This window comes from Asparagus officinalis, chromosome 4 (genome assembly GCF_001876935.1).
Source record: "Asparagus officinalis chromosome 4, Aspof.V1, whole genome shotgun sequence".
Taxonomy (NCBI): domain Eukaryota; kingdom Viridiplantae; phylum Streptophyta; class Magnoliopsida; order Asparagales; family Asparagaceae; genus Asparagus; species Asparagus officinalis.
This window is the reverse complement of record NC_033797.1, coordinates 6,149,190-6,159,514: the sequence shown is the minus strand read 5'-3', so window position 1 is coordinate 6,159,514 and position 10,325 is coordinate 6,149,190.

Here is a 10,325-nt window from a genome sequence, read left to right as displayed (position 1 = left end):
CCTCTTACGGGTTCGTCCTTCTTGTTTATGCAGAGGACCCAGGAATCTCAGTCCAAGGATCGGGCATAAAGTCGGAGGAGGAGTCGGCCCTATCTCTCATCCTCTCCCTCTTCGTCGTCAGCGCGAAGATCCGACCTGCACCCATCGGCGGAAAGTTCTTATCGACTGTGTGATCTCAGACATCAACAACAGTTATAGAGAACATGTTAACTGTTATAATTTCATAAATATGTTTTGAGCTCAATGTGTTAACTCTAATAGTTAACATGTTATATATAATAGTTAACATGTTACTTATAATAGTTAACATGTTAACTATAATAGTTAACATGAGACGCGAAGTTCTTCGGGAATAGAAGAGCGGGGAGGAGGTGGGCGGAGGGGGACTAAGAGGAGGGAGGTTAGGGGGAGGTGCAGCGGGGAGGAAGGTGGGGGAGGAGGGAGGCTAGAGCAGGGGGAGGGAGGGAGACGGGCTAGGGAGGAAGGCGGAGGGGGGGCCTGAGGGGGACCGAGTAGAAGGGAGGTGTAGGAGGGAGAGAGGAAGGTGTAGGAGGGAGGCGGGGGGGGGAGGGAGGCGGAGCGGGGGAGGGAGGCGAGGGAGGGGGCTGAGGGGGACCGGAGGAGGAGGAGGGAGGTGTAGGGGAGGGTAAAATTAAGATTTTAGAGGAGGTTGTATTGAAACTTGAGGAGAGAAGCCTGAACACAATTTTTTCAAATTATAGAGGTTATAACACATTAGGGAAGTTGGGGGGCTGGGGCACATTGAAACTTGAATTTTAGGACCTTGAAGCAATTTTTCAACGCTTTTTCGAAGAAAGTGAAAAATGGTCTCACGTCCAACTTTACGTGCACACCAAAAAGAAGAAGAAGAAGAAGAAGAAGAAGAACTGAAAGCTCGTACAATGTTGATATCATCATATTTTCAGAACTAAAATCTACAATCCAGGCGTCCCTAAAGCGGTACATTTTCATAACATTTGAATGCTATTTTCTAGATATATATGAACTTTATACATTGCTACCTTACCACTTTTATCCTTTAATTTCAAGCTTCATCATATCTTCAGAACTAAAATCTACAATCCAGGCGTCCCTAAAGCTATACATTTTTATAACATTTGAATGTTATTTTCTAGATATATATGAACTTTATACATTGCTACCTTACCACTTTTATCTTTCAATTTCAAGCTCGTACAATGTTGATATCATCATATCTTCAGAACTAAAATCTACAATCCAGGCGTTCCTAAAGCTGTACATTTTCATAACATTTGAATGCTATTTTCTAGATATATATGAACTTTATACATTTCTACCTTACCACTTTTATCCTTCAATTTCAACAATGTACGAGCTTTCAGTTCTTCTTCTTCTTCTTCTTCTCATCATATCTTCAAAACTAGAATCTACAATCCAGGCGTCCCTAAAGCTGTACATTTTCATAACATTTGAATGCTATTTTCTAGATATATATGAACTTTATACATTGTTACCTTACCACTTTTATCCTTCAATTTCTATATCTATGATGACTAGTTGATGTCTTTTGTACTTTCACAATTGAGTTTCCAAACATCTTAAACTTTGACATTCTTGTGTTCCATTTCAAAGTCACACTTTCATCTTCCATCTTTAAATTTCCAAATAACCCCTTAAAATAAACTAGTCAATGGCATCCGACAACAAGGGGCGGAGACGAACCAAATAGTTAACAAATAGTTCATTAATTATTTGGCTAGCTATTCGGTCACATTCAATCTGGTAGTTCATTTAACACTAAACAAATAATATTTAGTATTTAAGTTCATTAACGAATAGAATTTAACCAGGGGTATATTTGATTCGTATTTGATTCGTTTGATTATCAAATATTCATTTAAAATTTGATCGCTTATAATTTGTATCATTGCACATATGATTTTATATTTTCAACCTACTTATATTTTCTACTTAAGTTCTATATACTAATTTTAAGAAACTTTAAGAATCTTAAATCAGATTTCTAAGTAAATATTCGAATTAAATATATATACATCATAACTAGAAAGAAATAATTTTTATTTATAAATTTAAATACTATTTAAAGAAAAAAATTCTTTAGCAGAATGGATATACTTTGACAATTCGATAAATATTCATGAATATTCAAGAATATTTATCAAATATCACGTATTCGAGTCCAAATTCGAATAACTGCAGACGTGGATATTTAAATTCGGATTCGAATTCGAACAAATACAAATACGAACATCTCAGTATTTGATTTGATTCTTTCATTTACCACCCTTACCGACAACTAAACACATGGATGATGGCTTTGGGCCACCAACACTTGCAAGCACAGTACACAATTTAGTGTGGACCCTACTTCTCAATCTCAATTTCATACCCAAGAACATGAATTTAGGGTTTGAGATTGATAAAAGAAGAATCATATTCAATTAAAACCATGCAATGCAAAGTAGGAGTCCGGTTGTTAGTTATTCTCAAACTGCCATTTTTGGTATGGAGATGGTGAAAAATCCAACCAAAACGAACATTTTGAAGACTGCATATATTACAGGGATAAGAATGGAATTTAACGGATGGCACCAGGGTGTTACAATTTCAAAACTCAGTTGCAAAATTGTAGCTCATTGAACAGAGCAATGATTTTTGCGCTCTGTCTCTTCTAAATTCATCTCCATATCTAATAAGAGATGAGCAAACCGAAATTGCTCTGATCACCGACAAACCTTAGAATAAGTTATTCCTCAAAGATGCTATCGGGGCCGATTATACAACGTTCATGATCGCACTGATATAATATTCTGATTGCATTGATACTGTATACCGATCGTAACGATCTAGAATTGACTGTAAAACACAGTCGTGTTTTCTTTCCTCCCCCCATACAACCGGCTATGGAGGGAGGTCTATAGCATCTCCCCCTCCTCTCTGGATTCCAACAAACTTTGACAAATCTTTGTGGGCATCCATTCATGGGCTATGATGACCATATATTTTTTCCAAGGAGGAGCCGTTGGCTAGATGATGACTGGGGTCCAAAATGCCACTAGCAAACATTGTACATAGGATTATAATAATATGCTCATGCGTCCATTTCATGAGCAGACCACCATCATGCAACTTGACCCCGTCCCCCATGTGTGCACATGATTTGAGCAATGCATAGATAATTCAATAATCTCGCTAAAGTCTCCGTTCATTATATTAGTAGGTTTTAGAAGAATTCAGAAAAAGTTGCCAATGGAAGATAGATCCTATAGGGAGCACTCTATGGAAATTATATATAACAACAACGATTAAGCACATGTTTAAAGCACGAATCTTAAAATTGGTAAATAGCTGAGAAGGATGATATAACATGTGCCTCAATCAAATCCTTAAAATTAGAAACATGCATTTATATTTTTTTTAAAAATAGCTACATGATTATCAATCATCTACTTTTGGTTATTTTTCTATAAGGAGCCCTTCCTAACATTTTTCCACATTGATAAGTTATTGGACTAATGTGGATCATATCAGAACATTCTAAATCTCTAAAATACCCTCTATCCTCCAGTGAATGACTAAAGCAGCTGGCCTACAAGGGGCTATTTGTTTCACCATTTTTATGGAAAAAGAATAGGATTTGGGTCTGACAATAGCAAAATTGTAAATAAAGGATTCTTTATTAATCCTATTCTTGAGTTTGGTTCCTCAAAAATTTATAGATTTCAGAATCTATAAAGTTGAAAATTATACTGATTTTATAAAAACCAAAATCCTAATGATTTGGGCGGATTTGGAACAGAAAGCTGACGCATTTGTAATATTCCCCCTCTCTATTTTTTTCGGATTTCGTTTCTTCACAAACCCTATATTATTATAAGACCAAATCTTATTCTCATTCCAAACCAAACTAAAGAATAGGAATTTGAGGGTTTCTATAAAGTTGGATTCTATTTTTTCATGTTATGAAACAAACATGGAAATGAAATAAAAAAAAAAGGATTCCATGACAACATAAAATTGTCTTAAAATTTTTTATGGATTACCTAGATCCCATAAAAAATATGGGATTCCTAATCCTATTCTTGCCCACTATCGAACCAAACACCCCCTAAGCAAATTCATGGCTATAAAAAGATATAATTATGTATTTTTAGGAATAAATTGTATATAAGGAAAGAGGGATAATTTATCCACATATACAATGGAGCCAATCTATTAGAAATTTTTCCCAGTAGGAGATGAGAATAGCATCTCATAACAGCAAAGTAGGCCATAGTCACATGCTCCTTGATGATAATGCAAGCAAAACTTTTGGGTGAGAAAGTTGAAAGATTAAAAAGATGCATCAACCATAGTCTTATTTATACATAAACCGGGCGTGTCCTCAAAGCGATGGCTAACTTGTGAAGTTACAGAGCTCTCATAAAGAATGAACTGTAACTAAGATATTTTATCAGGGGACCCACGTGTGCAACAATTTCTTCAAAAAGAAAAAAAAACTAAAAATTGATGGTTACATTAAGAAATGATTTTTAATTGGATTGTTGTATCCATATACATATAAGTTTGAAAAATGATTGCCAGCAAAAAAAAGGAACTAGAAACTGAAATGACGTTTTAAAAACTGCTAGAAAGCAAGGAATAGTCAAGAGTCAAATGAAGTCAGCACGTAGATATTTCCCCCAATTAAGATAGAAGCCAAGGACTTATCTGTGAAATTGATCGTTTCCAAACCATCCAAGGTGGTGGGACCCGCCCACTATACTTAAACTCGAATGACGTTTCCGCCCTTAAAATGAGAAAAGCATGCATGTACAGTGCAACCCTTTCCTCGGTAAAACCAAAGATCCCTTTCCCAAACCCTAACCCTTGAAAAAACTACACTACAAACAATTTTTTTTCCCCCAAAAAGTAATTTAAAAAAAGGAAAATAAAACCAAAATCACCATCTGACAATTCCAAGCCCAATACCCTAGGGAGGGGAAACCCATATATATATGTATATAATAACACAAAAGAAAACAACATAAAAATTAATTTCCTAACCTAACCTAAATAATTTCCTACCTAAAAAAAGGACTAAATAAAATTTTCCTTCTAGCGAAAAAAAAAACCATAAAAAAAAGTAAATTTACAAAATTAACCTATACCCCCGGTCTTCTTCGGCCGCCCTAACCCAAGCCTCATCTCCATAATCCGCCGTGTTGAATTCGAATGAACCGCCGCTGAAAAGGTCGGGCTATTCGCCGGCCTGTATTGGCGCCGCCGAGCGAATAGGAGGAAACATTCGGCGCCTCTTTTGGCGAATTTTACTCCGGGCCTTAACCGGCACCTTGAAGGACGGCGGCAGGACTGAGACGGGGCTAGCGTTCGTTTCCACTTCGAAGGAGGTCTCCAGCGAAGGGAACGCGTCCTTATTTGAGAGCCACTCGAGTTCTTCCTCCTCCTCCTCGTTTAATTCGTTTGAAGCCGGCGAATTTTTCAGCGGCGACAAGCCCTGTAACGAAACAAGGAAAGGAATGATTTTTATGAGGTTTTGGAGGGAAGTAAGAAATGGGTAAGAGTCAAAAATGGAGATACTTAACGGGAATGGAATCGACGGAGGAGTCCAAGAGATCTTCGAACAGGAGGGAGTTAGGGTTTCTGAGGGCCGATTCGAATCGTTTGTAGGGTTTTTGAGGGGGGTTTTGGTCGATGAAATCGAGGAGGCGAAGCGCTTCCAAGGGTTCCGCCATTTCTTTTTTCTGGTTTTTCTTTTTTCAAGGGTTTATTCTGTTGGTTTTTGAAGAAGAAGAAGAAGAACAAGGAGAAGACTCCTATCTCTGAGGATAAAAGGGGAAAAAAGGATATGAGGACTGCTTTTTGAGTGATTTTTTATTTTAATTTATTAATTTTTGTTTTTCGTTTGTGTGAGGGAGAGATTTTGATTTGATTTGTTGCTAGTTTTGGGGGGTTTGATTGGGCTCATAGGATCCGCACTGGATTTAGACCGGCGGGTTCAGGTCGGGCGAGTCACGTGACCAGAGTGAATAAATTAATTCTTTAATTTTCATTCAGTCGTTTATTGCTTTATTTTATTGCCTTGTTTCTTGGTACTTTTGTATGATTCAAATTTTGATACCTCTCGCATGCATGCTTGGTTTGAACATTCATGCTCGCGAAGCGTCTGATGTGCTTTGCGTTCAAAAGGTTTCTGACGAATTATTCACTGTAGATTTTAATTGGTGATTACATTGATACAAGATTGCTGAGCCAAATTATGCCGATAGCTATTGTTTATAAAGAAATGCTAGAGGCACAATCCCTAACCACACCTCCAACCATACCCATCTCTCGCTACAATGCACTGGGGCCCACTTGAGAATTTTAAAATATAGCGAGAGAGGAGTGTGGTTGAATGTGTGGTTAGGGGATGTGACTGTAGCGTCTCCCTTGTTTATATGCTTGCTATTGGTCTTATATTGATTTAGCATTCATAGTGAAACAAGTACCATGGTCTCCTTCCTTCCTCCCTCCCTCTATAATTTGTTTGTGAAGAGTCCTTGGTATGGTTTCTTTTTTCCTTTTTTTTTTCCCCTGCCCCTAATGAAGGGATGGTATTCTTTGGATGAACGTAGGTACATCTTGCAGAAATCAAGGCAAGAGCATGTGCGAGGATTGATTGCACTTGCTCTCTATTGATGATACAGTTTGGCAAAAGGAGGATGATAGCAGATAAATTAGAGGAAAAATGCTATTTGAATAGGGATGGATTTGGGTTCCAGACAATTTGATTTTATGGGGAGATATTTGCGCCATGGGGATGGAGGTTCCCAAAAGGGTAATTGAATCCTGATAAGGCGGATATTGAACGTAGTTACGATTTCGTTTTGCTATATGAAAAGCTTAGATTTGGTCAACTAAGGCGTTATGTTTCGATGGTCTTTTTCAAATGGATTCGGATCATCTTTGTCATTAAAAAACATAGCGCACGAACCATTATTATTAATCATAATCCTGTGATGCTCTTGGTGAATCGTCATGGATAGTTTTAAATCTAACACTTTTCATATTTCGATGAATCGCACTTAGGGGTGTCAAACAGTATCCGTATCCGAGGAAATATCCGTAACCGTATCCGTTAGGATACGAATATGGTTACTCAAATCTATTACCGATAGGATATGGTTGCGGATATGGTTTTGTAGTGAAATATCTGTATCCGTATCCGAAAAAATCCGAATACATATTGGTAATACTCTTACGATAGTTTCAATTCTTAGATTATGGATTTGTGGTTAATTTTGATGATCAAGATGTCTAATCTTAGCTTTTTAATCATAATGAACATATTAACGAACTCTTTTTGTATCACATGACTATATTTTTCTGAATACTATCTAGTTTTCTAATATCCTTGTTGTATCTGTATGCATATCCGTTTATATATCTGCATCTATATCCGTAACCGTATCCGATTTTGGCGGATATGGATATGAATTTTTTATACCGACGTATATCCGTATATGTATCCGTATCCGAGATGGGTAAGCGGATATGGATATGGTAAGTGCCATATCCGAGCCGTATCCGCTCCGTTAACACCCCTAATCGCACTCGTTCTTTTTTCTCCCCTAGGATGATTCCAAGCAACCTACTAAAGTTGTATGCGCTTATGACTAGAATTAGTCATCTTTTCACCGTCTTTCGATAATAGAGGATTACAAATCCCTTTCTAATATGGTCCGCAACATACAAATATGATTCATAAATTCATCTAGGAAAACTCTTTTACTATTCAATCTGTCACGACCAATGATTTTACTATGAATTGACAAAGTAGTCATTATAATTAATTTCTTTTTTGCAAAATAATATTTAATGAATACGAGCACATGGCTTCTGACTACGTGTTTTAAACAAAGAACAATCGATACCATTCATTACCGTGAAAGCACAAAGTTGGCATTTCTTTAGTTCTTTTGAATTTAGTTATCAAAGACGCAATTGTAACAGCCTTACACTTTCATCACATAACAATTGTTTTAAGGAAATTTTTTTTTTAAATAGACCGATTTTGCTAAATATTTAGCAAAATCGATCATTTTGCTAAATATTTAGCAAAATCGACCTTTTTTTTTCCAACAAGCCAAAAAGAGGTCGATTTTAAAAAACACCTCCTAAAAAACATACGGGACTAGTAGTCCCGTAAATTTTCATTGTGCTAATTACGGAGTAGTGCTCTTAGAAAACATACGGGACTATTAGTCCCGTATGTTTTCTGGGGGATTAGTGTCCTTGAAAACATACAGAACTAGTAGTCCCGTATGTTTTTAGCTGGGCGTTTTTTAAAATCGACCTCTTTTTGGCATGATAGCCAAAAAGAGGTTGATTTTGCTAAATATTTAGCAAAATGGTCGATTTTGCTAAATATTTAGCAAAATCTGTCTATTTTGAAAAAATTTCCTTGTTTTAATCATGTTTGCCTTTAAGTAATGCTGCAATGACTTGTTGACAAAAATATTCACTAAATTTATGTTTGAACTGCTAATTTCGGATTTAATTGTCAATAATGGGACTATAACGATCCTCCATTCAGAGTCCTTAAAAAAAAATTCCTCTGTATATAGCCATATAGAAATCCATATTTTTTTGTTTGCTTCTTTTGGATATCGAAGATGTAACTGCAAGTGTCTTCCACATTTAAGCAAGCGACAAACCGCAAAATTTGATGCCTAAGTAACGGTTAGATCAGTTCTAAGACAAAAAAAAAACATTAATTAATAAAGGTCACAATATTGTTATCACAACAAGAGAAACTATTAGATTCTAGATTAAGTACGGTTGACTTTATTTTGTTTTTCATAATACAATTGTAGACTCTTCAACAAACAGGATGGTCATGTTCGATCTTTTTCTGCAAGTTTTCAGCTACCAAAAGATGCTAACGCGTGCAGCCAAATTGTTGAATAGAGCTGAAAGCTTGCGAAGGTGAAAGGAGCAGTGTCATGTGGACTGTTTGTTTGTGCAATTGATATTGAGAGGGGAAATGTTTCTTGAAAGCAATACGAAAGTAACAATTTTCATGTACAGTACACGCATGAAAGTACTTTTCCTTTTCCCTAAAAAGGCTAAATATCACGTATATACTTTATTGTTCCACTTTTATAACAGTTAAATACCCAACTTACAAAACATGGTAAAAAAAAATACCCTAAGTTGGAAGCTGGTTGGATTGTATTATCTATATGGGAGATCTTCCAATTGAGAAGATCCATCGACCTGAGACGAAGAGAAAGGTCTATCTATTTTCTTTAGTTATTCAGTTAAACCAATGATTCGTTATTGGAGCAGATAGCAACAACCATTTCATCGGACATGCGTATTTTTGATTTTCCGACGGATTTCCATGGTTTCATTAATGGAAATTGTTTGATGTAGTGAGTAATAGGCTCTGGTTGTTCACCGTTCAAGAATTCTTGTTTAGGTAGTTCATATCATATTGATGTAGTGAGTAATAGGCTCTGGTTGTTCACCGTTCAAGAATTCTTGTTTAGGTAGTTCATATCATAGCTAACAATGTTTGAAAAACTCGATTTGACGAAAATTGCCTTCCTTAGATTTTGGGAGTGTTAGGAATCTTGACCCCAAGATTAGTTTGTTTTGATGATAACAAATATTATATGTTGTGTGTATTATGTGCTAACATTTATTTTGTAGTATCAGAGTTATATCGACAATTATATTCAAAGAGATACTCAAGACATAGATGAGTTCAAGGCAAAATGAAGCAAAGAAGAAGATATACTTTATTGTCAAAATGTAATTTTATATTTTCTTTGCTTAGAAATTTGTACAAGCCTTGATCACTCACACACATGCACACACATAGTGTTAGAACACACTAACACATGCTTAGTGTGTTGGTTAACAATAGAAATCCCCTATGTTAGCCATTAGAGTTTATAGATATTGAGTGAGTCTTAAAACATTTCATTTACAACCCTTAGAAATTAGAATCTGGAAAAACTCAAAAGACCAAAGTTGTAGGTCTCTTCAAGAGCTTTCCAACAAATCTTAAATCACCTCATTCCGATATCGGATGAGAAAGTTATAGTCAAAATACTAAACAGAAAAATTCCAGAATCTGAGTTTACAGTGTAGTCGACTACTATGCCTTGTAGTCGACTACTGAGCAATTGCGACCAGACAGTGCTTCCAACAGCTATATTTTTCAAATGAATATGAACGTTTTGTGAACGTTTTTTGGCAGTTATTTTTGAATATTTTTGAACGAAAATTATACCTATAAATAGGTGTTAAGTTCTGAAAATTGATATTAG